The 27772-nt window shown below is 40.5% G+C and overlaps 1 protein-coding gene and 1 long non-coding RNA gene across 15 annotated transcripts in view; one reads left to right on the top strand and one right to left on the bottom strand.

The window, feature by feature from the left end:
- ARID1B (AT-rich interaction domain 1B) overlaps positions 1 to 27772 on the top strand; it is a 344407-nt gene that overhangs the window by 151012 nt on the left and 165623 nt on the right. The gene's annotated exons all lie outside the window — the stretch shown is intronic.
- On the bottom strand, positions 160 to 10470 carry LOC309366546. 3 transcript variants are annotated; one of them, XR_014166745.1, is made up of 4 exons: positions 9550 to 10470; positions 8721 to 8859; positions 2261 to 2538; positions 160 to 1537 (listed from the first exon to the last, which is right to left on the bottom strand). It is a non-coding gene; the product is annotated as an uncharacterized lncRNA (long non-coding RNA). The 3 variants fall into 3 exon arrangements; XR_014166746.1 differs by lacking the exon at positions 2261 to 2538 and having other exon boundaries at positions 9550 to 10468; XR_014166747.1 differs by lacking the exon at positions 2261 to 2538 and having other exon boundaries at positions 9585 to 10466.

The following is a 27772-nucleotide window of genomic DNA, read 5'->3' as shown; positions in this document are numbered from 1 at the left end:
ATGACGTGAGCTCAAAAGAGTCTGCTTAAACCACTGCAACATACTTGCAGCATACCCTGTTATAGATCATACATACTTCAGATAAGGAGATCCGTATGTGTTTTGCTTCCTAGATTAAAACAACTGCATTGTAAATCAGGTGTATTGTGCATGTTGGAATTGCATCTGTATAAGATTTTTATTTGCCCGTACCACACACCTGTCAGTTAGATGCACATCCCTATGCACATTCTGGAGCACCTAACAATACCCATCTAGAGCTGGATGAAAATGTGGATGTAAACATAGTCTTTGGATAGTCTCAAGGATAACTGTTTTTTTATTTTCTTTTTATTCAACAACATTTATATACTGCTTGATTGAAAATAAACCTCTACATGGTTTACATTAAATCAAAACATTAAAAATATTAGGAAAAACAGGTATTTAGAAATATACAACGGCATATTTACATACTTTATGAATAATATAATAGTACTAATAGAATAGTAGCACTTAAATGTGACCTGGTAGCAAATGGGCAACCAGTAACAATACTCAGTAATATCTAGCAAATAACACATTGGCTGGCACTCTCAGTTTACCAAGGAAATCAAACGTTTCTCACAGCAGCAGCATGGATATGGAAAATCCTTCTGTTTTCCATTTGGTTGCTATATCATATGCTTGTAGTATTATCTCATGATAAAGTAACTGTTTTATAGTAAGTGAAAAAAGAGGGTATGGAGAGGGGGGCATGGGTTATAAGGGAATGATAATGATATCAATTCATAAACTGTTACTAAAACATCTGGCATAGTTTTTTTGAAAAAGATTTTGGATTACTGTTCTAAGAAATTAATTCATTTTTTTGTATTTAAAAAAACTTTAGTTTTCCAAATAACATTTTTTCCCTGAAGGGCATAACATGTTGGCAGTCACTCAATGTGTTGGTGATATATTACCTTAGGAGGAGATTTATGTATGTTACAAATAATTCTCTAGACATCTTGTAGCTCTAGTTTGAAACAAAGTAAATCATAACCCAGAGCATGTTTGTTTGTTTGTTTGTGTATGTTTAACCACATCATTTCTCCCACATGAAGCCAATGAACTGCATCACTTTTTGTAAATTTTAATGGTTTTCTTCCTCTTTGCATAAAACAGAAGGAACCTGCAGTTTTAGGAGTTCTGTATGTGTTGGTACTCCTACATGTTTTGGGGTGAAAGTTGTTTGTTTGCAGGAATATGTATATCCTTAAGCACATGCTTAAAACCAAGTTGATTACCTCATTGAGTGTCTCTGAAAGCATTGTAACATTAGTTTTTAACATTTTCAATAGACTAACCATATAGTAGTGCTCCATATGTTTGATTACTTTGCTTTCCTATACATTTACTGTAATTATGGAGCTGGCAGTGGGCCAGGATGTCCTTCCCTTGGCCTTTGCAGCCACAGAGCAACTGACCAACCATTGCAGAAGCTCTTTCTGGAAGGGACTGGTTCCTAGTTGTGCTCCTCTGGCCATTGATGGGGGCCAAATAGATTTTCTTCTTGCTGCAAGGCAAGTGGATATGTTAAAGTGTTCATTTTCAATCTTTTAATGGATGTATTAGAAAGCTCAAAATATTTAGAATGAAAGACTGTGGGAAAGAAATGTGGGAAAGAAATGCTGAATAAATGTTTCACTAGCAACAGCTGAAGCTTTGCCATTGATTCCATGGAATTTTCAATAAAGATACTTTGAGTCAAACAGTCTTTAGGTCTCATCTCCACATTTAATTCTACAGATTCAAAAGCATGAGGGCATGTTGCTGTGTATATGTGATAATATATAATGTGTCCCAGAGACACAGAGCCCTGAAACTTAGTACACATTTACCAAATTGGATATTTTTAAACTTAAATTTTAAAACCTGCTATAGCAATAGTAGTCTGAAGGGAAGGCGTTTGTACATTTCATGTTCAAAATGGGGCTCATAGCATGTCCCCAAGTGAGGGTACTTCCTAGCTCCCCATAAACACGATCATCGGAATATGCATAATCCAAGATACCCTGATTACGTGAAAAGCTTGTAGAAGTCTCTTCCTTTAAATGGCAGGGAGGGCGAGCAAGAAATGTATTTCAAAATGTTTAAAAAGACTTCCAATGAATGTTTACTAATAAAGTTTCAAAATGGGGCACCTTTATATCAAACTGTCAAACAAATGGCACAAAGTTTTCCTCATAGTAGGCTCATGTTAGGAAACAATGATGGCATCAGGATTTTTTCACTGTACCTTTACTCTGCCGGCACCTGCCTCTTTTTCTTCCACTTTCCCCCTTTGGAAAATTTCATGGAATGCGGCACTCAAGAAAATGTTTTACAGATTATTTTATAAATATATTAAAGAAAGAAGCTTTCAACTTGTAGGAAGGCACTTGTGAATTATAGAGACATTGGAGAGAAGCCAGCTGTCTGATCCAAATATACCAAGGTATCGTAGAAAGAGGACTTGAGCAAGTACATCACCAGTAATACACTGGCAAGATGTAGCACCACTGACGCCCACGTGTTCTAAAACAATACAAAAAAAAAAATTACTATTATGTTAGGAAAAGTTAACATCAGTCCCAAGGAATCCTGGAAATTATAAGCCAGAAACAAGTTACTGGCTGGTTTGTAGAAACAGACAGGTTGAACCCTTGGAGAAGCACAGTTTGTTATTCATGGCCATTTTTGAACTGCTTAATAAGTTTAAATAGGTAACAGCCTTTTACCTGTTGCACACAACCCCTTTGTTTTTCACTTTGCAGTGGTAATTATTTATTTTATAAAGGTGTTTCGATAGCCCGCTTGCATAAAATATCAGAACAGTATACAGCAATATAAAAACATAGTGAACTATTAAAAGCAGTACAGAAAAATAATTAAAATGACTGGCAAATGCACAGGCCTGTTGACATTAAAAAGTCTTCAAGAGACATCTGAAAGTCAGAAGTGACAATGCCTGCTGAATCTCTGCTGATAGAGTGTACCACAGCATGGAAGTGGTGATACTAAATGTCCAACTACTGTATTAGGCCAGTCCGGGTTCTGTAACACAGGGGACAACAATGAATAAGCAAACCAGGAAATCTCTAATTAACCATAGTTTCCAGTTCCCACAAGCTAGGATATTAAATCAACTGAAACAGGAAAATCTACTTAATTAGAAGCTTTCTTTTTTGACTGTAGCTTTCTTAGTGGCACAAGCAAAGCAGCTGCATGCATAGGCAAGATCAAGTTATTAAGTTGAGGTATGTGTCCAAGCATAAACTAACATCAATATTATATTCTGTTTCTGATCTTCAGGGCCCAGTACTTGAAATTATGTGGCCCAAGCAGCTCATGTACAAGAGGTATCAGCTGACTTGGGAACCCTGAGTTTGCAGAAGTACAAATATGCTAAGATATGGGGATCCCTATGCGGGTGAAGCATTACCCATAGCTTGGTGATTTCCACTGCCAGTGAATGTGAAAGTGGGGGTAACTCCACAGGCTAGGAGATGAAAGTTAAATTCAGACATGATTTGAATGTAGTGTGTCTATCCCCAACCCATCTCAAAAAATCCCGGGAGGTAGTAGCATACAGAAGAGGCCCTGCTCTTTCAATTTCAGCTATTTAGTGTGAAACTTCTTTTTAATAGCCCTATTAATGCAAATGGAATTTAATTGCCTCCAAATTGCATGTTGGAAGGGCCATTGCTGGAAGAGACATGCAATGTGGCTCTGCAGTAGCCTTCACACTGAAGGGTGCAGGTTAGGCTCTGAGTGGTTTACTACCATCATGCAGGGGTTTCCAGCATTATTTTACCCCCTGCTGCAAGTTGCAAGTTGACTGAAACTGAGAGGGTACAACAAGCTTACAGTATTATCTGCTGCTTTTATCCCCAAATTGATGGTTGAGTTGCGAGTGTAGCATACAACAATTCTGCAGTGTATTTCACTGTTATGTCCCTGTTTGAGGGTTGCTCTGAAAGTAGTCTTCAAATGGGTTGGGTTAAACTGACTGAGTACACTTTTACATGCTCAAAAATGTAACAAAATAACAAAATAAATTTTGCCCATTAAGGAAGACCCATGTTAGAGCCCATGTCTTTGATGCTGTTTTTTGATTTTAAGCCCCCTCAAACTCAGACAACATGTGCATAGCAACACTGAACAGAAACATTTGTTGCATCTAGAGGATATCCACTAACCTTTAAATTGATCTGCTTCCCTTGTAGCATTTTTTTTTCCTTTTACAGAAAGTGTTCATATGCATTTTATTAGAATTCAGTTCCTCCAAGGGTGAAGCCAACATGTTTGTCAAACTATACCTTTCCAGCATGGATCCCATTTAGATTACTCCATTAACTAGATTTGTCCCCAATTTAAGCTGTGCATTAGCAAGTGATGATATTAGTATGGGCACTCTGCTAATGACAGTTTTATTCAGTGATGAGGGAACAAGAATGCTAGGCAGTGCTCTGCTAATCACATAAAGTGTTTGCCTAGGTGGCTGTTGCTAGACCCAGTCCTTTTTATATGCTCCTAGTGATTTATTTGCTTGGTATTTAAATATTAAATTGTGTCAAATGAAACTTGAACAAGGAGAAGTCTTATGAAGACTTCTGTGTAGTAGTATTCTGTACTTTAGTGGGAGCATCTAATAAGAAAATGGGGATCATAGTCCTTTGTCTCCCCATCACCAGCAATGTCCTTGTTCCACTTTTGGGGCTACTTTGCCTTTTCTCAGATCCCTATACACCACCAATAGCATGCATGCCTATCATGTGCTGGTTCCTTTTGCCTGGTGCTTGAGCTCAGAGTTGCTCTGAAAACAGGAGACTGGATGGCATTGCTGGAAGAGTGTTTCCTGGTCAGAAACCACGTGTTACACTCTGGAAACTGCAGTACTCTCTCAGCCAAGTTTATTAATAAAGTTGCAATCATATGTCTAGATAATGAACTATCCCTCAGAATACATTTTTATAGTTCCAGTAGTTAACCATATCTGTGCTTCACCTAACAGGGCAGGGTGGGGAATCTGTGGCTCTCCAGATGGTGTGTGCTCCAACTCTCACCAGCCCCAGCTAGCATAGCATGCTCAATGGTCAGGGTTGATAAGATTTGCAATCCAGCAATGTATGGAGGCCATAGGTTGCCCCCCCCAAAAAAAATTAGGGTGTTTTTTCTGTTTTGACTATTGTGATATTAGTTTTAAGTGCAATAATTTAGTAGTGCTTTTGTTCCATTCCTGGTAGCCACTGTAATCATTGACATTGACCAGAGTGTAACCATACTTAACCAGAACCTAATATGCTGTTTACATGCAGTAGCCAATTTACATACTGAGAATACTCAGCAATATAAGCAAGTGAAACATGAAACAAAATGTCACATTGCATCTTCAGGCTCAGGCGGGCACCAGTGACTAAAATTTATCTGTCTTGCCTTCAAGTCAGGAGAGCAGGGAGATGTCTTTCATGGGTGTCCATGTGTGACAGTTTTGTAAGGCTGCTATGCCAGTTTCACAGGAACCCATAGAGGGAGATTTCCATGCCTTACCACAAGCCAGAATAAGAAAGTGTAAATCTCACTTGTTGACAACTGGGCTCAAGCAGCCACAGAGATGGTAAACATGTGTGAGGGAAAATCTGCCTTCTCTTGACTAAGAGTACAGTCATACCTCGGGTTGAAGTAGCTTCGGAATAAGTATTTTCGGGTTGCGCACTGCGGCGACTTGGAAGTAACTTAGTGCCTTGCTTCTGGGTTTCGCCGCTCGCGCAGACGGTCAAAATGAAGTCACGTGCGTCACGTGCTGACGCGGGTTGCGTTCGCTTCTGGATGTGAACGGGGCTCCGGAACGGATCCCGTTCACATCCAGAGGTACCACTGTACACTTGTCTGCCTTCCTATTAGCTATGATTTGGGGCTTTCACTTATCCACACAACTAGTCTATGTAACAACTCTACTTCCTTGTCAAGTCACCCACCTTGTGTCAGAAGGAGGCAGAAATCATGGTAGCAACTAAGTAGATGCTTTGCTTGGAGCCCATATCAAAGTAAATGTGAGCTTGCACCTGCACTTGGCACTCATGGTAGCCAGATTTTGTAGTAGTGTTAATGCAGCATCCATGCACTGTCCTCCACTCTTGCAAGATGGAGGGTCAATATTGAAGGATAGCTGTTTTTGTATACCCGTATTCTCCTGGTTATACAGAAATTTTCCTCTTGAGCGGTGGTGGCCTCATTTTGCTTCCAAACTCATTGGGAGGAAGCTATTGACTTTGTTTTTAAACGAAATGATATTGAAGCTCAGTTAAGGTAAGTGAAGATGCTGGGCCAATGGCAACAGTGATGTATGAAACCTAGGAGGCAGGGCTGAAATCTCCCTCTTCACATATGTTGACACAAAAATTACAAAATTAACTCTCTCCCCCCCCCCATTGTCCATGCTGCTCCTCCTTTAAACACATCTTCCCCCTCTCTTTTGTCCTGTTCATCTTACAGGAAATCTGCCATGTATGTTGTGTGTCAAATATGTAGCACTGTAGCATTGTGAAATGTTGAACAGAATGATAATAGTTATCACACAAGATGCCTATTAAGGAACACAGTGTTATACTTAGCACTCTGTGTAAGGCCTATGGGGGACCAATTCATGTAATACTTCATGATGTAATACTTCAATAGTACTGTTACCCAAGGCGTTATGACAATAGTACAGTATGTCTTTGTTCAAATGCTATTCCTGCAAATTAGTTTCCTGTGAACAGTGAGACTGCATGCTTAAATAATACAGAATACATATATTATTTTGAATAGTCCTTTCAAAGGATAGAACAGCATACTCCACATACAATGCTTTTTCTGCCATTCCCCCCCCCAACAAAAATGCTGCCAGTTAGGGTTGTCTGCTGAAATAAGGGTCAGAGAGAGGCAGGTCCATCTAGATTTTGGGAGGGGAGGATACCAGAGTGGCAAAAGCTGTGTTTCCTGGTATTTTAATTCCATTTATTTAAAAGAAAACAATAGAAAAGAAAAGACATTTTCAATTGCAGTGTCCTGATTTTTGAACATTTCATCCAGAGGGGTTTGCTTGGTACCTTCTGTGAAATTATACTAATGCCAAGCAAATACTTTATTTTCCCAGGATTTTTGGCTTAACTGTTTTTACCAGATTCTTTTGTTTTATCCTTTTGCTGTTTTCATAGGCCTGCTGCTTTTACCATTTTTATATATGTTTTCAATTTTATTGCATATTTTATTGCTTTATGTAAGTCACCTCAATTGAAGCATGTGGTGTAAATTCTAGTAATAAAAAATAAAAACCATCACTTCACTGATGGTGGCAAGCAGTAATGTCATGATGAAAACAAAAAATAAAGGACCAAGGAAGAGTCATCCTAGTTTGCTGGATCATTTCACTCAAAGTCTAGCTTACTGGGACCTGCTCAAAGCCAGCATACCTCCTCTCTTTCTTGTCCACCCAGGGCAGATGAGAAGCAGACAGCACAGCCATAGCAGCAGGGGCAGAGGAAGGAGTGTGTGGTGGGTGTGGGCTGCCCCAGGTATCACCACTGAGGGGGGTGACAAAATGTCGGGTGGCACTCACCGCGTGGCCTGCAGCGTGCCCAAGCCATGCATCTCTTCTGGGAGAGATGTGGTGGCTTGGGCACGTGCAGGCTCCATGCTGTCCAAACGGTCCGCCCGCTGTCCCCCAACTGTAGGGCAGCTGAGTGGGAGGAGACAGGCAGACTCCAGAGGCCCTGTGGTATGCCCCGCCCCTATGGACAGCACGTGGTGCTCCAGGCGCCTGAGCGGCTTCCTCCACCACTGCATAGAAGTGAACATTACAGCCCACAGAAAGTATAGCAAAGGAGTAGTTATGTCTCTGTTAGACTCTGTCTCTGTGAAGGGAGACAGCAGCAGAATATAAGCCTGGATCTTGTTGCCCTTGTCTATGTATGTGCATGAAGAGTGAGAAAATGTTTATTCCCTCCCTCCGGCTGGCATGCTTCATGTCTTGCCTATGCATGGCATGTGGGTGTGACTGACATAGCCTATGGTTTGGCTCTCTTTCTTGAGTTATCTGTTCTGCAAATATGTTATTTTCATCATCATCATCATCATCATAATAATAATAATAATAATAATAATAATAATAATTTATTTATACTCCACCCATCTGGAAATGTAATCTGAAAATTGTGTTGTTTAATGGGACCTGATCTGATGATACTGCTTGGTGGCTAGGAACTTGTATTAACTATATACGTGGATGAACGAAACATTTTCTACAAGCTCTGCTCCTGGGTGTAGAGTCTTCACCTGCAACACTTTTATTTCAGGTGTCGACCACTATATTTGGACAACCATTACTTACTTAAATGTAAACACTTCCCTGTTTCTAGTCGTAACTATAAACAGAACGTGTAATGAGAGCTGGGTCATACAATAGCTGTTTTTGCATGAGAGCTTCCCTAAGACGGCCCGCCCTCTCTCCCTCTCCCTCTGAATGTTTATAACTGTGTCTGTGTTCTGTTGCTCTCCTTTGCTCTGCTTCTTGCCCATCCTCTCTCCCTTCCCCCTTCCGTGTTGGCCTGCCAGCCAGCTTCATAGTTAATCATTCATCAGCATGATAATTTACCTGTTTTTATTGGTTGCTAAGATCTGATTTTGAAAGGGAAAAATACTTTTGAAATGGGAAGAAGAAAGAGATGTTTTCCTACCTTCAAGCACTTTTCCCTGGATACAAATGTTTTCATGCAACAGACCTATCTTGTGAATTGCAGATGAAATGTTTTCAAGTGGAAGACCCAAGTCAGGGAAACATCTCCTATGGGCTGCTGATAAAGATGAGGAGGCACACTGGAGGAAGAAAAAGAAAAAGTGGGAGAACTAAGGACTTTTAACTTTTTATTTAAAAGGTGGGGGTGACATATTGGGGAACATGTGACGCGAGGCCCCTCTTATTGTCAGAACCCCAATCTGCGGGCAAAACACATACAATGATAGCCCGTATTTTTAAAAGTTGTACCTTTAATAAAATAAAACATCGGGATTGCAACACTAAAAAGCTACGTTGAGAAAGCCAGCACATGAAAACTCCCAGCAGTCTCTTCTGCCCCGCCTCTCCCCCTTCTGAGCTTTGGAGATTTTATTGCTGTGCTTTTCCTCCCTGCCTCCCTCCTTCTCTGCCTTATCCCCCACCCCCACGCATAGGCTCTTGGAAAAAAATCCTCCAGCCTGACTAGAAAATCAGCCTTGTTTCCTCAGAAACCGCAGCTGCTGCTAGCAGAAAACACGTCAGGCTGGCCCTCCAACACGCACAGATGTGCCTTTGTAAATCCATATAAATGCTGAGAAGGATTGCGTGCTGAGGGCAAATATCCTCCCCTCAGAGGATGGGGCCAATGCAAATGGCAGGCCATTTCTCTTTTCTTAAAGGCAACCCCTCCCTCCACTTCACTCAGTTTTCCCTTTAATTGTTGTTTGTTGCATTAGGGTTAGGGTGATCTTTTTAAGTTTAACCCCTCTATAAATCTGGGAGTCACGCACATATAAAAGCGATGGCAACTACTTCACTCCCACACCTCGCCAGCTTTGTTCTTCCCTCACAGGCATCAGTGAGTTGCAGTGTGGTTTGTTTTTCTTTCCCTCTTTTTTTTTTTTAAAAAAAAGCCAAATCGTCTGTCTTTACATTAAAAAAAAATAAACCACATCTGAAGATGAATTCTGCTGTTCACGGAGGGCACATCCAAACAGAGGGGATGAGAGAGGAAGGGAGCAGAGAGGCATTTCTTTCAAAAGTTTCTGCTGACATAGGAGGATGCTTAAAATAAAAATGTTGCTTTAAAATTTACTGCGAGGCAAGGAGCGTTGTTTATCGTGCCATCTTTTAAGCACACAAATCCACCCTCATCTGTTCCCCCCCCCCTTCCTATTCCCATCCCTCTCGGAGTCTTTCTTTCTCTTCTTCTTCTCTTCCCCCTCCCCCTTTTAATATAACTTCCAGGCGGATGAGTTGCAACTCGTTCTGCGTAATTAAAATGAGTGGATGATGGTTGAAAGAGGATGGAAAATAAGATGGGGGGAGGAGAGGGAGGGAGGGAGGCTGGCTGGCTGGCTGAGGGAGGAAGCTATAAGAGCATTGGAGCGCTACTGCTGAAGCAGACAAAAACAGGTCTGGTTGCTCTGCCGAGGGGGATGGGGCGGCTCCCTGCCATTGGCTCTTTTCTAGGCTCCAGAGCAGCTGTGGGAGCAGAGCGCAGGATGGCAGTTACTGCTTAGGCACTTTGGTTCCATTTGTTTAATAGCTGCTAGTCTGAGCCAAATGCAGCCTCATCAACCTTGACTGGCGGGAAAACCGACTCAGGGCATTTTTGTGTCTTCCTCTAAAGCAGAGCTCTGCCTACGCCTGCAAACTTTGCTTTTCTTCTCCGTCTCATTGTTGCTCGCTCCTTTCTGCTGGGTCCAGTTTTACAGGGTGAGGGTTTTTATACAGCCTGTTTTCCGATAATGTCCCTGAGAGAAATACACACACACACACCAGGAAATGCTGTGCATTGCTTGTAACCAGTTGACTTTACAAATTGTGTTTGTCTCTTCTGCTTCTTTGGAAAACCATCCGAGTGTAAAGGCTTGCTAGTCACCCTGGGTAGAACTTTTATTTCCTTTTGAGTTGAGTGTTACCTTTCTTTGATTCAAACTCTTTTTATTCTAGCCTTTTTAAAGTATTAAAAGTCATCATATTAATAATGGGGTGAAGGGATGTGAGCCAAAGACCTGTGTTAAGAGATAGAAAATTGTAGTAATTGTGTACCACGAACCTAAGTGACTTTGTATACTGCTTAAAAGTATAAACCTCTAAGCAGCTTACATAAAAACATACACTGAAAATAGTGTCCGTATGTGCTATAGTTTCCTGTGCAGGGTTAGATAACTTTGTATTTGTAACCTGCTTATGCAGAGGTTATGAATGCATATGAACCTTCCTTCTTATATCATCTAATAAAATCTAGACAAGGCACAGACAGAAATATAAAAACATCTATTACACATCTAATCCTAAAAGTGAAGCTAGGGTATATGCTTCTGTGCTTGTTTATTCTTACCATACGCTTTTAAAAAAAAGGATTTTATCACTCTGGCAAGAAATTTTGATGGGCATTTTTCTATTTTTTGCTTTCACAAACTATTTCCTATTAATGAGAAACCTGTGAGTTTCATTCCAAAATCTTTTTAAATATATTATTTTAATCTATCTATCTATCTATCCATCTATCTTAGAACAAACAAATCCAAACTACACAACAGTTCCTATGCATCTCTGGTATTTCTCTTCCACCGTCCCCATCTCTAATATCATCAGGTTAATTTGCACAATCTCTCTCTCTCTCTCTCTATCTATATATATATATATATATTCAGTGGTACTGGATAAATTGGCACAAGTTTATAAGTTGTAGTCTACAGGGTCTCTGAATTTTTAATTAAAGAGGCAATCTTATACTCTTCTCCTATTTGCCCCTTGATGAAAAGTGTATTTCTGAGGATTTGGGGGTGGTTGTATTTAAATAAAACTTTCCACTTGCGCTTCCCCTCCCCCATATTATTATTGTACTGCTAGGCTGACACCCACTGGTAACAGTTGGTCTGAGATCACTGCTGCAGACTAAGCCTTCTGAGCACAAATACTATTCTGTTGATAACTGATTAAAAAACAAGAAAAATGCATAAAAAAATAATTTAAGAAAAAAATAACTTATTTTATTTCTGGTATAAGTGAATGCATGGGTTTGAGTTGCAATTTTAGTGAGAAAATGGATTGTATTCTTTTGAGCAATACTCTACTATAGAAGCTACAGGGAGGGAGACAGAACTAATTGCCACCATATTTGGACATATATTTGTATCGGTAGTGATTTTAATTACATTAAGGTAACAGTGCTTGAAGGGCAGGGGTACCTTTACCTTTACCTTAACAATGCTTGAAACTCCCATTGTTCTAGGTGCATTTTGTGACAGGGAATTTTATTAGCATGAGCAGTTTCTGAGCTCTGGGTGCAGTACTGTGCCTAAGAATTCAGATTAAAACTGCAGAGTGGAAGGAAAGAAGGACCTTTTTCTGCCTCCCCACTTCCAGCTACTTTCTAAAGACTGGAGAAGAGACCCTCTTAAAAATATTGGGGGGGGGGGCAGGGGAAGGACTAGACCATGTGAAAAATGAACATATTTTAGCTGCATTCATTCATTTTCAGTTTTGTATTCTTGTTATAAAAAAGTGTGCCTAGACATTCATTTGTTGCACCTATAACCTAGGTTTAAGGTGCTATTTAGCGCCTAGCTTTCATATCTCAGTTTCTGACACTGTAAAGTAATCATAAGAACTTCTGCTTGCATAGGGCATTTTAAATGGGAGGTAATGAGATGCGGGTGGCGCTGTGGTCTAAACCACAGAGCCTAGGGCTTGCCAATCAGAAGGTCAGCAGTTTGAATCCCCGCGACAGGGTGAGCTCCCGTTGTTCGGTTCCTGCTCCTGTCCACCTAGCAGTACGAAAGCATGTCAAAGTGCAAGGAGATAAATAGGTACCGCTCCGGCAGGAAGGTAAACAGTGTTTGTGTGCGCTGCTCTGGTTTGCCAGAAGCGGCTTAGTCATGCTGTCTGCGGAAGCTGTCTTCCTTCCTGCTGGAGCAGGACCTATTTATCTACTTGCACTTTGACGTGCTTTCGAACTGCTAGGTTGGCAGGAGCAGGAACTAAGCAATGGGAGCTCACCCCGTCACAGGGATTCAAACCGCTGACCACCTGATCCGCAAGTCCTAGGCTCTGTGGTTTAACCCACAGCGCCACCCGCGTCAGATCTACTCTTAAGGATGACTTAAGTCTGAATCTACCCAGTAGGGAAGTGACTCCTAAATTCTCTCTCTCTCTCCTCCACCCCCCCCCCCCAAATCAACTGAAAATTGCTGAAGGTCAGCAGACTACTTAATGGTATTTCTGACTGTTGTACCAATTGTAATGTGTTGGCTTCCATTCCATAGATTTCAATGCTAGCTGTAGTACTCTGAATGAACTAAAAAAAAGAAAGTGTTTATGTTTTGGGGGCAGAACCATGTTGGGATTCCCCTGCTTAGGCTAAAATGGTTTGTGGAAAGGCTTATGATAACACAGTTATTTGTAACCTCATTGAAAGACCAATTACAGCAAAAGTTATCAATGACTAGCTTCCCCTTGCTTTGAACTACACATTCTACATTTGAAAGAACCAACTTCTTCTGAAAAGAAGTGTGTGGTACATTTGTATGCATGAAATGGGCTCTAGAAAACATGAAAGTGTTGAAAAGCTCTTCCAAGTCTGGATAGTTTAGAGATTAAAGCACTAGCCTTTCACCTTTGAGGGTACACTTTGAGTATTTCCTCAAAGCCCATGTAAAATGAGCTGCATCATCTAAGTTCAGTTTTTGGCATTTCTACTCCAGAGTAGAGAACTGATGCAGACCTCATAATTGGAGGATATAGATTCAGTTGTGGGGCTTGGAAAATGTCTAAGGTGTATTGTGAAGTGTTTACACTTCCATTAGCTTTATGGATTTTTACATATGTAGAGAGAAAAAGTAATGAAACATTCTCTCTACAGAGATCACCAGAACTGCTGCTTTTCACATTGGGTAATCTCATGTGCATGTCTGAGCCTGTATTTTAGAGCTGTATGTTAATATGTACGCCAGCATTTATTAGTTATCTGTTTGCTTGCATCTCATTAGACTTGGGTGATATAGGTGTTTAAAAAGGGGTGCATTTCTCTAAGTTTTTAAGTTTTAAAAACATATTTTAGTGCTTTTCAGACATTGGGTACTGCTCTTTCCCCTGTAGTTAGTTTTATTCAGGTTCCAGTCTGATGCTGTTTTAACTTTTTTCATCTTGAATTGTTATATTTTTTCCTACTCTGCCCTGAAACTTTTGTTAATGGGTAGTATAAAAATGCTGTTGAAAAATAAATAAGGGTGGGTTCAGTTAATGAGTCCCGCTAATGGAAGCTGCACACACTTGCTTAACAGGACTCCCCCCGTTCCATTCATGCCCCTTGAAATTGGCTCAAGTTTTGGAGAGAGCAATTGTTCCCCTAACCTGCATGACTTGACTCGCTTGTTGAATCACCAAAAACTCTGCTTATTCTGCTGAAATCTCTCTAAACTGCACTTGTTGTCATAGGAACATACAAAGCTATAGTATAGCAAATCAGACAGTTGGTCCATATATCTCAGTATTGTTCAAACTGACTGGCAGTGGCTCTCCTTTCTGTACGCAAAGCAAATGCTCCACCACTGAGTTGTAGCCTCCCCCATTTCCACTGTAGAGTAGTGAATTGATTTCTAGCTTCATAGTTGGAGATGATAAGTTATGGGGCTGGAAAGGATCTATATTGTGAACAGTTTAAGCATTCACTGACCATGTTTAGACATGACACTAAACCATACTTTAGCAAGTCTGGGGCTTGTATGCTTCCCTCTCCTCCAGCATGGCCTTGATTGAATGGGACACTAGAAGCTCTTGCTTCTGTTTTGATTAACCACAGTTTACTGTTACGTCTGAACTCTAAACTGTGATTAGTCTTAATTAAAGTAACCTGTATGCTTTGAAGCTACTGTCATGACTTATAGGTATTCATAGTTTGTAGTTTGCTTTTTTCAAATCATTAACCTGTGGTTAAGCAAAAATGGAAGCAGAAGCTTCTAAACACCTCCTCCCACTGTGCCAAGTGTTCCTGGGCAGCTATATTTTAACCCTTATACCACATCACTCTCCACTTCATACAGTGCTTGTGGACTGATGGGGGCGGGGACTGCAACCTGGTTTTCCAATACAGTACTGATTATCTATATTGGGAAAAGAGGTAATGGTTGTTAGTTGCAGATTAGGGAGTTTAGCATGTTTTGCCTTCAAACCTTAAGGCCTGCCTCTCTCAATACAAACCTACCCAGACCCTACAATCATCATCTGAGGCCCTTTTTGTGTGCCTCCAACATGAGAGAGGTCTGTAGGGTGGCAACATGAGAGCAAACCTTTTCTGCAATGACTCCCCACTTGTGGAAAGCTCTTCCCAGGCAGGTTTGGCTGGCACCTTCCTTATACACCTTTAAGTATCAGGCAAAAACATTCTTCAACCAGGCCGTGGGCTGCTTAACATCCTATACTGTACTATTTTAAATGTGTTTGTGGGAGGGGGTGATTGGCTTGTGCAGGGGGGTGTGTGTGTGTGTTATTGTTTTTATTAGGTATTTTGTGTTTTTATCTTTTGTTTTTATGTTGTGAACAGCCCTGAGATCTCCAGATGAAAGACAATATACAAATTTTAATGATTATGATGATGTGTGAAATGGCCCTTCTTGGAAGAATAGTCTGTCAGGATTATATTGCGGATGCTAATTCTAAAAGGATGTGGTTTATGCTTAAGAACTAAATCGAGCTCTCCAGACCAAATGTTAAAACCAAATTATACATAATGGTTGAAGCCATAATTTTTATAAGAAGTGTCACGTTCACAAATATAATGAGGGTGGGATCTAACTTTATATTGTTCAAAATGGAACAGAGAGGAGCCCTTTCCCCTCACTTTACCTCTCTGATCTTTGTGGCCCCAGGTGCTTTTTATCCAGACCAGGAGAAAAGTGCCTGAAGCAATGGACTGAAGGGAGTTTAGGAAAGAAAAGGGTTCTGCATATCATCAAACTCCACCCATCTGCTTTATATGTGAACTGGGCAGACCAGTGAATAAACAAACATGGTTTCCACCCTATATTATTGTTGTTATTGTTATCTTCTTCATCACCACCACCATGATGCATGAGTTTCCTCTGGGGAAACTTTTTGGTGGGAAATTACCATATTGGCCTGAATATAAGCCTCACTTCCCCCCCAAATTCCGACCCTGAAAAGTTAAAATGTGACTTATATTTGTGACCCTACTGTATTCAACCAGGAATGTGGGGCAAACAGTGCCAGGAGCGTGGCAAAGTGGCGCCCGCCCTGTGCGTAGTCCCCCGTCCTCTTCCCCAAGGCCAGGAAGGGAGAGAGCGAGGAAGAGGAAAGGCCACCTGCAACGCAGCGCAGTTCTCCCCCCCCCCCAAGTATGCAGCAAGGAGCAGCAGGGAAAGGAGCGTCTTATATTTGGGTATTCTTCCCCCCCTTCCAATTTTTAAGATGCGGCTTATATTTGGGTGTGGCTTCTATTGGGGCCAGTACGATATACCGGTACCTTTCATATTATGGTTCATCCAAATTTTATTTGAGAGGCTCTTTTGAGCAACAAGGATTTATTGGATCTTTTGTAAACAGTTTCTCCTTTTGAAACACCTTTCCTTTCTCAGTGTAAGCAATTATCACCTTCGCATCACTTCATGCTCTTGATACATCTGTTACCTTTGACAGATCTGCCTGTGTTTGCCACTCCAGCCTTGCATACCTACGCTATCTGCAGCACAAAACAACTTACATCTTTGTTGCCTCAATTAAACAAAATGTCATTTAAACTTCTGGGGGGAAATGGTACATAATTGAAACTTAAGCTTTCTGTTTTTCCTTAGTGTTTTTACAAATTGTTTGACTGCCTTAAGTATATGTTATTTGGTTACTTAACCTAGCTTTAGTTGGAATAGTATTGTCTTTGCTTTTTAAAAACTCTGCAGCAGTAAAGACAGCATAAAGGAAACACAGCAGTTTGTCTTGATGCAATTTTATACTTTTGTGTTCTAATCTGTAGAGCAGAAGATATTATCATTATTTCTGAATTTACACCCTACCTTTCTACAAAAATACACAAGGTGCCTTACATAGAATCAACACAGTATAAAAAAGACATAAGCACAACCTAAAAACAAAACAAAGAAGCAAAATCAGCAGCAATTAAAAACTAAAACAAGTGGCTGTTTCAAAAGCAGATCACACAATACAGAAGATTGGGAGATGTGAGATTGCACTATCCTCCCCACCTCTGGCTACAGTTTTTTCTGCCAGCCTTAACCAAGATTTCCTCTTACCTACCAAGTTGGAAGAAAGTTGTATTTTTGAATATATCAATGGAAAGCTATTGAATGGTTGATATTTTTGAGATTAAATCTGTTGCTAATATTGGGAAATAGAAAAAAATATCCTGCCTATCCAGATGTATACAGACACCATACTGTTCATAATATTTCTCATTTTTATAACTGTGTTTTGTGTAATCCAGATTTAGGGGAAAGTGATGCACTTATAAAGAAGCACATGAACAGAATGATGTGTAAAAATTACCATTGTTATGATAAATTTTGCTGAATAATCACTGAGAATAAGAGGGAGCAGAATTGAGGAGTTTATTTTATAATCTGATACAAAATGGACTAGGAATAAGTATTTGAATTAAATGGGGTCTACTTCTGAGTAGATATACATAGGATTATATTGTTTGTGTAAATTTGGAGATGCATGTACACATTTAGATTTTGGCAAAATGACATAAATTCCTTAATCTACTATAACTATAACTTCTTCTTCTTTGGCGATCACTCGTAGCCAAGTAAGATTGCCTTCCATGAACACGATCTTAACAGTGAGTCCGTAAGTGACTGTGGAGGCCAATTCTGGATCCGCACGTCCTTCCACAGTGGGGACATAGGTTTCCGGGCAGGAGTTAATCATGGTGAGGGTTTGCCAAATGTGCTTTCCTCTTAGCACGTTTCTCCCTTTCATCCTGAGTTCGAGTGTCTTCAAAGTCCATGACACCCTTTGGTAAAGGCTATTCTCCAGCTGGAGTGCTCACAGGCCTCTGTTTCCCAATCATTGTGTTTATACTACATTTTTAAAAGATTTGACTTGAGAGAGTCTTTAAACCTCTTTTGTTGACCCACCCACATTACGCTTTCCATTTTAAAGTTTGGTATAGAGTAGTTGCTTTGGAAGATGATAATCAGGCATCTGAACAACATGACCAGTCCAACGAAGTTGACATTGAAGAATCATTGCTTCGACACTGACAGTCTTTGCGTCTTCCAGTACACTGGCATCAGTTTGCCTGTTTTCCCAAGTGATGTGTAATTTTTTTTCAGAGACACTGTTGATGCAATCTTTTTGGAATCGGAGATGGTGTTTATAAGTGGTCCGTGTTTCATAAGCATACAGTAAGGTTGGTAGTACAATAGGTTTGTAAACAAGCATTTTGGTTATCCTGCGAATGTTCCGGTCTTCAAACACTCTGCATTTCAATTAGGAAAAAGCTGCACTTGTAGAGCTCAAGTGATGCTGGATTTCGGCATCAATGTCGGCCCTTGTGGAAAGATTCCAGGTAGGAGAAGTGATCAACACTTTCCAACGTTACACCATTGAGTTGGATTTGTGCTGCTGCAAAGGGTTTGTTTTGTGCTTGTTGGTGCAGCACTTTGGTTTTTTGGATGTTGAACAATAAGCCCAGCTTTTCATAAGCTTCTGTGAAGATATTTAAGATAGTCTGGAGGTCATCCTCTGAATGGGAACACACTACGTTGTCATCAGCATACTGAAGCTCTATGACGGAAGTTACAGTAACCTTACTCTTTGCTTTCAGCCTACTCAGATTAAAGAGCTTTCCATCTGTTCGATATATGATTTCTACTCTGGTGGGGAGTTTCCCTTCGACAAAATGTAGGATCATACTAATGAAAATAATAGAGTTGGGGTGATAACACAACTCTGTTTAAACACCGGATCCCACATGAATGGTTCACTTTGAGAGCCATTGCTATCTGCAATTGTTGCTGTCATATTATCATGGAGAAGCCAAAGAACATTCACAAATTTATCTGGGCAACCAATTTTCAGAAGGACAGTCCACAGGGCATTACGATTTACAGTGTTGGACGCCTTAGTCAGGTCAATAAATGCCATATACAGGGGGTGGTTTCATAGGCGCCGACTCCATGGGGCCTGAGGGGGCCCGAGCCCCCTCAAAAATTCGTTTGGGGGGGGCTCTGCCCCCCCATAATTTAAGAAAATTATTAGTTATATTATGCTTTGTAAAATCACAAAATTATGTTGGTATTTTTTATTTTCCTTGTTTGACGATAGTTACCTTTTAAAATACATTCAGTAATGAGTTAAAACAAAGCCACTCCCGATCTAGAGAGGGGGTGAGGTTGCGGGCTCTCGACCCATCAACAATCTCGCGGGGCTGGCGTCAGCCCCGCGAGAAGCTGGGATTCCCCCTAGCTCATTAATATTCACCGTCCACGGCGGCAGCCAATCGGCTGCCGCAAAGGGCGGGCCCTCACAGGTTCACTTAAGGTCGGGGCAGCCCGGGGCTCGCCCCTTTCGTTCCCCCAGCAGCAGCGGTTTGGAGGTCTTGGGGCCCCCCAATATTTTTTATAAGTCGGTATGGGCCCCCGCTCCCCCAATATTTTTTATAAGTCGGCGCCCCTGGGTGGTTTTGTTTTCTGCATTTTTCTTGAAGCCGTCGAGCGATGAAAATCATGTCAACGGTCCCCCTAGAACAGGGGTCAGCAACCTTTTGCAGCCGTGGGCCGGTCCACCATCCCTCAGACCATGTGGTTGGCCGGACTATATTGAGGGGTTGCCTACCCCTGCCCTGGAAAGTTGAAAACCATTTTGGGATCCAGGAAGGGTGGGCTCAGATATTGTTAGGAGACGGTTTGCCAAGATCCTTGCAATAATTTTGCTGGCCACAGCTAATAAAGAGATGCCACAATAGTTTGTTCTGTTCTATCACTTTCATCTACTATAACCATAATGTGGGTAGGCAAGGCCAAAAGGATAGCTTTTGAGCATTGTGGTTGAGAATATCTGCATGCCATCAACAAGAAGGGTGTAGTTGACCCTGTGACATGATTCCAGAATACAACAGTAGATTGCTGAAATGTCTGGCACATATGTGTCCTATTTAATTTGGTGGAACTTCTGAGTAAACATGTTTAAGATCAGGCTGTAAAACACTGAGTAAGAGATGAAATTAACACAAATAGATTTTTAAAAACAATCATTTTGCATTGTGGCATCATCTGCATGTCATAATAAACCATAGTTATTGATTTACCTATAGTGTAAGTGAGAGCAACAAACCGCAATCCCTGGCTTAGTTTTTCATAGTTTCGCTCTTAACCATGGCTGGTTAGCAAAGGATTGTTCTTGGGCTCCTATCATAGTTTGTTGTGATTAAACAAACCATGACAAACCATTTCAGACATAACACTAAGTCAGGGATTGTATTTTGTTGCTTCCTCATGCTTAGGAGGGAAGTGATCTCTTGAGTTCATGGTAAACCATTGCCTATGATTTACCATAATGTGCAAACTGGGTTAGTATGTAAATGTAATTTGGTGCAATCAGCTAGGACCTTTTCATTTGCGAGCTTTAGTGAAATGAATATAGACTTGTTTGCAAATCCACTAGTACCCTTGTGGAACTTCCATTCATCTCAGTTGGGCTAGTGTGTAAACTTCCCAGGATTGTACCACACATTTTACAAATCAAGTTAAACTGTTATATTTCAGGTCATTTGCCTCTGTCCCATTTCTTTGAAATTCAAAATGTGAGTGCTATAATTAACATTCAAACAAATGTTCTGATGGTGTGACCCTTTCTCAAGCTCCTATTGTTTTCTGGCACTGAACAAATAAATACCAGTGTAACAATTTAGTAGTTTGTGGGTAATAGACCGTGGTAAGATTATTGTGTTGGTACTTAGGAGTCTTGGGTTCTAATCCTTTTTCAGCCATAGAATTCCCTGAATTGCCTCCAGCAAATTATTATTTCTCAGTTTGTTGTGATTGCAAATGAAATTTTTTTCCCCTACTAGACAGACTGCATTGGTAATGGAAATAATCGTAATCTCATAGTTAGTAACATTTGGGGGGTATCTGATTTATGTGCTTTATTTTAGAATGAAAATAACCAGATATAGCGTCTTAACCATTTGTCTCCACTGAATATTGCTTTGGAGCACAGTGCCTTAGCTTCACTGCAATTATTTGTCGTGGTGAGCTGCCCTGTATAGCATGGTGCTGCTTGCTCAGTATAGCAATGTGTTTGTGTATACAAGACTTGAGTCAGAAGAGAAAACTAATTCAGTTTAGTTTAGTCTGTTTTTCTTCTAATAACTAGTCATTTATGTCCTGCTGGAAAGTATTTTTTGTAGTGCTTTGTCATCTAAATGTGTCTGTTGTCTCCTTAAACTGTTCCCAGTAAAAGCAGTGTGCTGAAATAAGTAGTATTTTCCACCTCACTTATGACAATTGGTTTTAGTTATATAGTATCTACTTCATGTTAGCCTTTACTCTATTCCTGGTATTCTGCAAAATGTAATAGGATCCTAGAAAGTGGGTTACACAAAGCCATGCTCAAAACACGTGTAAAAATTACCACTTATACTCACGATAAATTTTGCTGAATAATCACTGAAAATTAGAGGGAGCAGAATTGAGGTTTTTAAGTTGCAATCCTATACACACTTGAGAATAAGCCAATTTGAAATAAAAGGGGTCCGCTCTGAGTAGATATATGTAGGATTATAAATATTATTTGAAATATAGGCAAACATGTTAATGCCTTCCTAAATTTGTTGTCAATGAGTAGATGTGAGCATGAGAGATTTGTACTGCTAAATAGTATTTAACAATATGAGGGAGTATTGTGTCTTCTGTTGTAGCCTAGTCTAAATACAGAGCTGTTTCAGCAAGCTGTGTCCTTGAGCTGCTATGTTGTCTGAATATGCTAATAAGGAGAATGAGGAGAATTAACAAGCAAGTGTGAGATGCAGGCAAGCAGGGTAGATTGATTTAAATCAAGTTGATTTAAATCGCTCAAGAAAAAGACCTGGTTTAAATAATTTAAATCAACTTTCCAATTTTCTAATTAATATATTTCGTGAATAAGCATGCATACTAATTAGTTTCTATAACAATTAATATATATTTGGTTTTTGTCATCCAGCAGCATAAAGTATCTGGTTGTGCACACTACGTGTCTTTTGAACTGCAGGATTTATATCTGTAAAACCAGGGGATGTGTTGTGAAATTAAGGATTTATCTTTACACATGGAAAGACACTAAGCAAGATCACTTACTTTAAGTCTGAATTTCTTAGTTCTTTTCAAAAGCATGTGTTAGTATTTCCTGGGCAGGACAGTATTTCTGCATGAGATGGAAACCAATGTCCATGCTGTTTGGATGAGAGAACTTCTGAGAATTTCTAAGTCCATAGGCATGGTTTGTTGTTTAGTCGTTTAGTCGTGTCCGACTCTTCGTGACCCCATGGTCCAGAGCGCTCCTATCTTCCACTGCCACCCGCATGGTTTAGGAAGCTGGAATAGTTAAATTTGAATTGACCCTATTTTATTCTTCAGCTCACTCATCTTCTACCAGAGTCCTCTGATACTGTAGCACCACTCTGCCTTGCCTGACTGCTGACAGAGTGAGTTCAAATCCGCTGCTATGATGTCCCTGCCAAGCTAATTGTGGGTGTAAGCTAGCAAAAGACTTATACAGTTCCTTGAAAAGTATGACTGGCTTCTGCAGGAAGTGGAGGCCTTCCCAAATTAAATAGTCAAAGCACCATCTTTTGGCATTTTGATTTATGCCTCACCCAGGTGAGAAATATTAAAGTTGAGTGAAATGTGGAAACCACTTCCCACCAGCAACTCATCGATGCACACTTGGGAGCATCCTTTTCCCTGGAGCCAATCTCCGGGTTGGAAAACCTGTCAATCTCCAGATGGGGACTCTCAGCAGTCCCAGGCAGCATGGCCAATGGTCAGAGATTAAGAGAGTCATAGTCCAACAACATAGGTGAGGCCATCTGTAACAAGGAGCAGCAGAGCACAGATACCCTTGTTCCCATCAGTCAGTTTGCAATGTTCATTCTTTCATATCCTCCATGATTTGCCGTCAGAAACCCAGTCATGGGTTTGTTGCATGAGCACATGCCTCATTTTTAAAACGTGTAATGTTCATGTCTGTTTCTTGTTTGGAAATCCCCAGTGGACTGCCTTAGATACACAATTAATAGCAGCATTTCATAAATGCCTTGTCCTAGCTGCTCTGTCCCCAGTCCCTGACTCACCAGTGGCAAGCAGCAGAAGCAAACTGATAAATGCTGTGTTCTCCTTTGGGGAAGATTTCGCTATAAATTGTTTTGAGTATTGGAAGTAAGGTTCCCAATTACAGAATGAACACCCACTGGAATTTTAAAAGCGACCCTGCCTTAAAAGAACTCATTTGTTTCTGTAAAATAGAAAATGCAAAAATAAAATAAGAACTTATTTCACTATTACTGAAAAGTGTAACACCCACAGATGTTGTATTGTGAAGGACTTGGAAGGGCTGAGGGAAGGTAGTAAGGGAGGAAGCCTTGAGCATGATGTTCCTTTATTGCCCCCAAAATAGTGGCAACAAATGGATTAAATGTTACAACAGTACCATTCTAAAAATCAGAGAGAATGTTCCGCTGTGCTTTTAAAATCCTATCCCATATAGAACTCCTCAAACTATTTTTAAAAACCCATTTTCTAAAACTAGATCCAGTCCCTGTAGGTTAATTAACAAAGCCTTTTCAAAGAATGAGCCTTTTGGTTAGAATTTTAAAGGGGATTTTTTTTAAAAAAGGTACATATTACAGCTTCTTTTTAATAGTCTTCAATCAGATCCTCACATTCCATTTCAGTCATTGCTTGGCAGTTCCATGGATCTTTCTGGTGAAAGGATTTCCTTACCTGCCATATCACCTTCACTTGGAATGAAAAGAAGTGAAATGTTTGGTGTTTCAAAATCATCTGAGGACTTCTTTTTGGACAGCATGGGAACAGTTAGCCAAGTACACCATGGGACATTATTCCTGGAGGGACCTGCACTAGGAGAGACATCCAGTTGTGACCTCTATAAATGGATACAGATTACAAAGAAGGGAACACGCCTTCCATCTGAATACAGGATAGTGAGAGGATTGGTTCTGGGAAGCATACATCTCTTGTTAAGGCTTAGAAATGTGATTAATAGATACTACTGCTGGACCTGGATTTGCTGCTATGGAGAGGGTGGGTACTCCTGCCCAGGGATTTTTTTTCAGAACTTGCTAGAACTGAGTTCTGGCACCTTTCATGTGGGTGCCACTGCCATTATATGAGAACAAGGAAAGCATTCATGGTGAGTTTCGGCTCCTCTTTTTCTAGAAAAATAGCATGGCTTCTGCCACATTTAAGATGTTGGCTGAAGCACTGGCAAGAGCATATGGATTTGCCATGGATTTGCTGAGTGATGCATTTGGGTTTGTTTTTAACGTACTAGCATTCCTAGACTGAAACATTAATCTGCTGCCGAAATCTCATCTGTGACAGAACCATGGAAGCTATTGGTGGCTTGCTATTTTTTATTTTGACTGAGAAACCTACATGGTAGTGGCAGAGGTGGTGGGCACCTGTGATGCTTTTGTTATGGTGGGCAATCAGTTCATGCAAAGATAGCAGAGTAAGGCTGCTTCTTTTTCATACCCTTTGTTTATGAGTATTTATTATATATTAAATTCGTGTATCGCCCTCCATCCGTACATCTCAGAGCGATTCACAACCCAAAACTACTGCATGACGAGAGTAGTTTATTTCTTTCAGCCAAAGAGCCTAACTATTATGTGAATTGCAGTTTCTTGTTTACTGGGAGTTGAAGCAACCCCTCAGAATCTCCAGATGTACATATGTATTGCACGGGCATACTTGTGCGCATTCAAAATTTCACCCTCTGTACCTATAGACCACTTTACTAGTGCGAGTGAACTGTGAGAGGCAGAGACGAATCTGTTGTTACTTAAGTTATTATGATACTGTTTTGTTGAACGATCAGCTCAAGGAATGAGATGAATGGAATTATTGTATTAGTGGGCTGTGGTAAAAGTCTCTGCCTTCTTTTTCGAAGACCTTTGTCTGATAGCTAATAAATACATCCAGAGAATCCAGCTTTGTCCCCCTCCTCTTATCCCCTTGCAAGGCTAGCACAGTAAGGCCTTCTATAGCCAGCTCAGAGAAGGGTACTTCTTCATGTAAATAACACTGACTTTTCATTTAAATATTTTGTTGAAAGTATTTATACTAATTTGTCACACCAGCTGCCTCTACTATAGATTGCTGTTCAGTGTTAACACTCGGTCATATTTTAGGGTTAATTTACAGGCAGACTTCTCATTTGCAGACTCCCACAGAAATCTGGAGTAGCTGACCTAACTAAACACAAATGAAAAAGCCAAGTTTGGATTTGAGGATTTTTAATATCAGTTGTGGGAGAGGAGGAAAGCACCCAACGCAAATTATTTCCTTGTGTTATGTTGATTTTTCCTTGTGAAATTTTGCTTTAGAGGCATTATGATTTTGTCAATTTTACCATGACCTCTGCTCCCAAGCAATTTTTCTCCTTGGGGACTTGTCTTAGGCTGGGATGGGGCTTTGGGAGCCCCACCATGATAAATACTGCCGGGGAGAATCAGTTTCTCAGGAAAATATGATAAGGGCTACCTACTCTTGCCTGCTCATAACATAGTTTAGTAATGGTGAGCAGAAGATAGATTAGGATTTACTGGTGTACCTGCAGATTTCTGAGTAAATGAAGTAGAAGCAAGGATTTCTGACTCTCAACTTGTTTAACAATGGCAATAACAAAATAAACAGCCCATTCCCAAAATTACAGTGCTGAAATGAGGAAAGTAGAGTATTTTGACTATATTTTTATATAGAAGGACTATGAACTCAGTTCAGTTTTTGGCACTCAAAACAAATTCCTGGGCCAAAAATTCTTTAAATTCTGCCCACCTTTGCTTCAGATCACCCTGCACCCTTCTTTATTATGATTCAGTGGTAAGCTAGTTTTTTTATAATAATTTTTATTAAAGATGTCTTAGTTTTCAGAAATATGTGCATTGTCTGTTTTTTCCAAGTTATGTTTTCTACAGATCAGTTTCATTTGTTGTGAAACATTAGTGCTGCATGCAGTATTAGGTTGCGAAGAAAAGAGGGGGAGGGTAGTGAGGGGGTGGGGTGGGGTGGGGTGGTAATGCTTCTATTCTTCTTACTGTATGTGTGGGCTTTTGTGTCAGCGTCACTTGTGTGGGTTCGCTTTCTATTCACTTGTTATATTTCCTTGGTGGTGAGAGAAGTTGGATGTGGCCTAGGGTTTGGTTGATTGACTTTGGTTGGCTGTAGTGAGATTTGTTTGTGTGTGCAAGGGTGGGTTTTTGGGTCAGGTTAGCCATATTGATTTTTATGATGTCAGCGGATTCTTGTTGTTATCTTGTTGGGCTATGTATGTGATAAAGGCATCTTCTATTTGTCCCCATGTCAGTTTCAGTTTATTGGTTAGTTTTTCTAGTAAGGCTGTTTCCCATACTGTTTGAAACCATTCGTTCATGTTTACTCCTGACAGGTCTCTCCAGTGTCTGGCTATGATGCTTCTGGCTGCTGAGAGTAGGTGGGTTATCAGCTCTTTATAATGTGAGTGAGCAGTATTATATTCGAAGATGTTCAGTAAGGCCCGTTCTGGGGTGACCTCTAATACTTGTTTAGTTATTTGCTTATTTCTTGTATGACTGACGTCCAGAAGAGTTGGATTTTGGGACATTCCCACCACATGTGGAGCTTTGTGCCTGTGGAGATGCATCCTCTCCAGCATTTTGGTGAGACTCATGGGCGTATCAGCGCTAGTTTACACTGTGTTAGGTACCATCTGTAAGTGAGTTTCAGGGTGAATTCTTTCCTTTTAGCTGAGAGGGATTTAAAGGGAGATTTAGACCACAGTCTAGTCCATTGGGTGGGTTAATTTCATAGCCTATGTCGTCCTCCCATTGTTTTTTGATTACGTCGAAGGGGTTTGTGGATTTTTTTGGTCTTGTTGAATGGTGCAATTGAACATGAATTTACTGACTTTTCTCCATAATTTGAGGTCACAGTGATCAAAACGGGAAGGTACTTCACTGTCCTGGCTCCTGCTCAGCACACAGAGGCTCTTACTTGTAGTGGCAAGTAATGTTATAGAAGCAGGGCAAAAAGTTTAGAACTAGACAGAAGTGATGACACTGTCCCAACAAGTTTCTGCACTTGTCCTGCCTTGCTTTAAAAAATGAGTTGTGCATACTCACTTATGAGACCCTCTCACCTTGTGGGAATATCAAGATTGCAAGTATGCAGTATATAGTAGTGGGCGGGACTGCGCCCATCTCTGAAGGCGGCAACTAGTTCTACGTGACATGACTGCACTCTCCTATTGCTGTTCAAGTTGCTACTGTCTTCTGAGGCTCTCCCCTCCAATGTGACTCCAAAGTGACAGAAGTCAGGGTGGTAAAGGGAGATCCTTCCCTCCTCCCACCCTTGTTCCTACAACAGAGCCCCCTCCCTCTATTTCTTCCTCCATCAGCAGAGCCGGCTAACCCAACAGCACTTCAGGACTTAAGACATCCACTGAAACCTTTATCTGTCAGAAATGTTAGCTGCTATTAGAAATCTATAGCAGTTTATATTGCCGCCTGCTGTCTGTGTCCTAAGGAGCTAAATACGCATCTAGGATAACCAACAGTCATATAATATAAGCATGTAAAAGTAAATGAAAAGCAGGCAGGTTTTTTAATGGATACCTGTGCTTGTGGGGAAAAATAGTTTAAAAGCTTTCAGTGTTGTTAATGGCAAGTTTGCATGTTTCCAATTCTGTGGCACCAACAACAGCTACTGACAGCCTTTATTTAGTGACAGGTTACGTTCAGTTGATAGCCAAACTCATTATCCACTG

This window comes from Podarcis melisellensis (genome assembly GCF_964234715.1).
Source record: "Podarcis melisellensis genome assembly, chromosome: 3".
Taxonomy (NCBI): domain Eukaryota; kingdom Metazoa; phylum Chordata; class Lepidosauria; order Squamata; family Lacertidae; genus Podarcis; species Podarcis melisellensis.
Note: the sequence above shows the minus strand (reverse complement) of the source record. Positions and strands in the feature narration are given on the sequence as shown.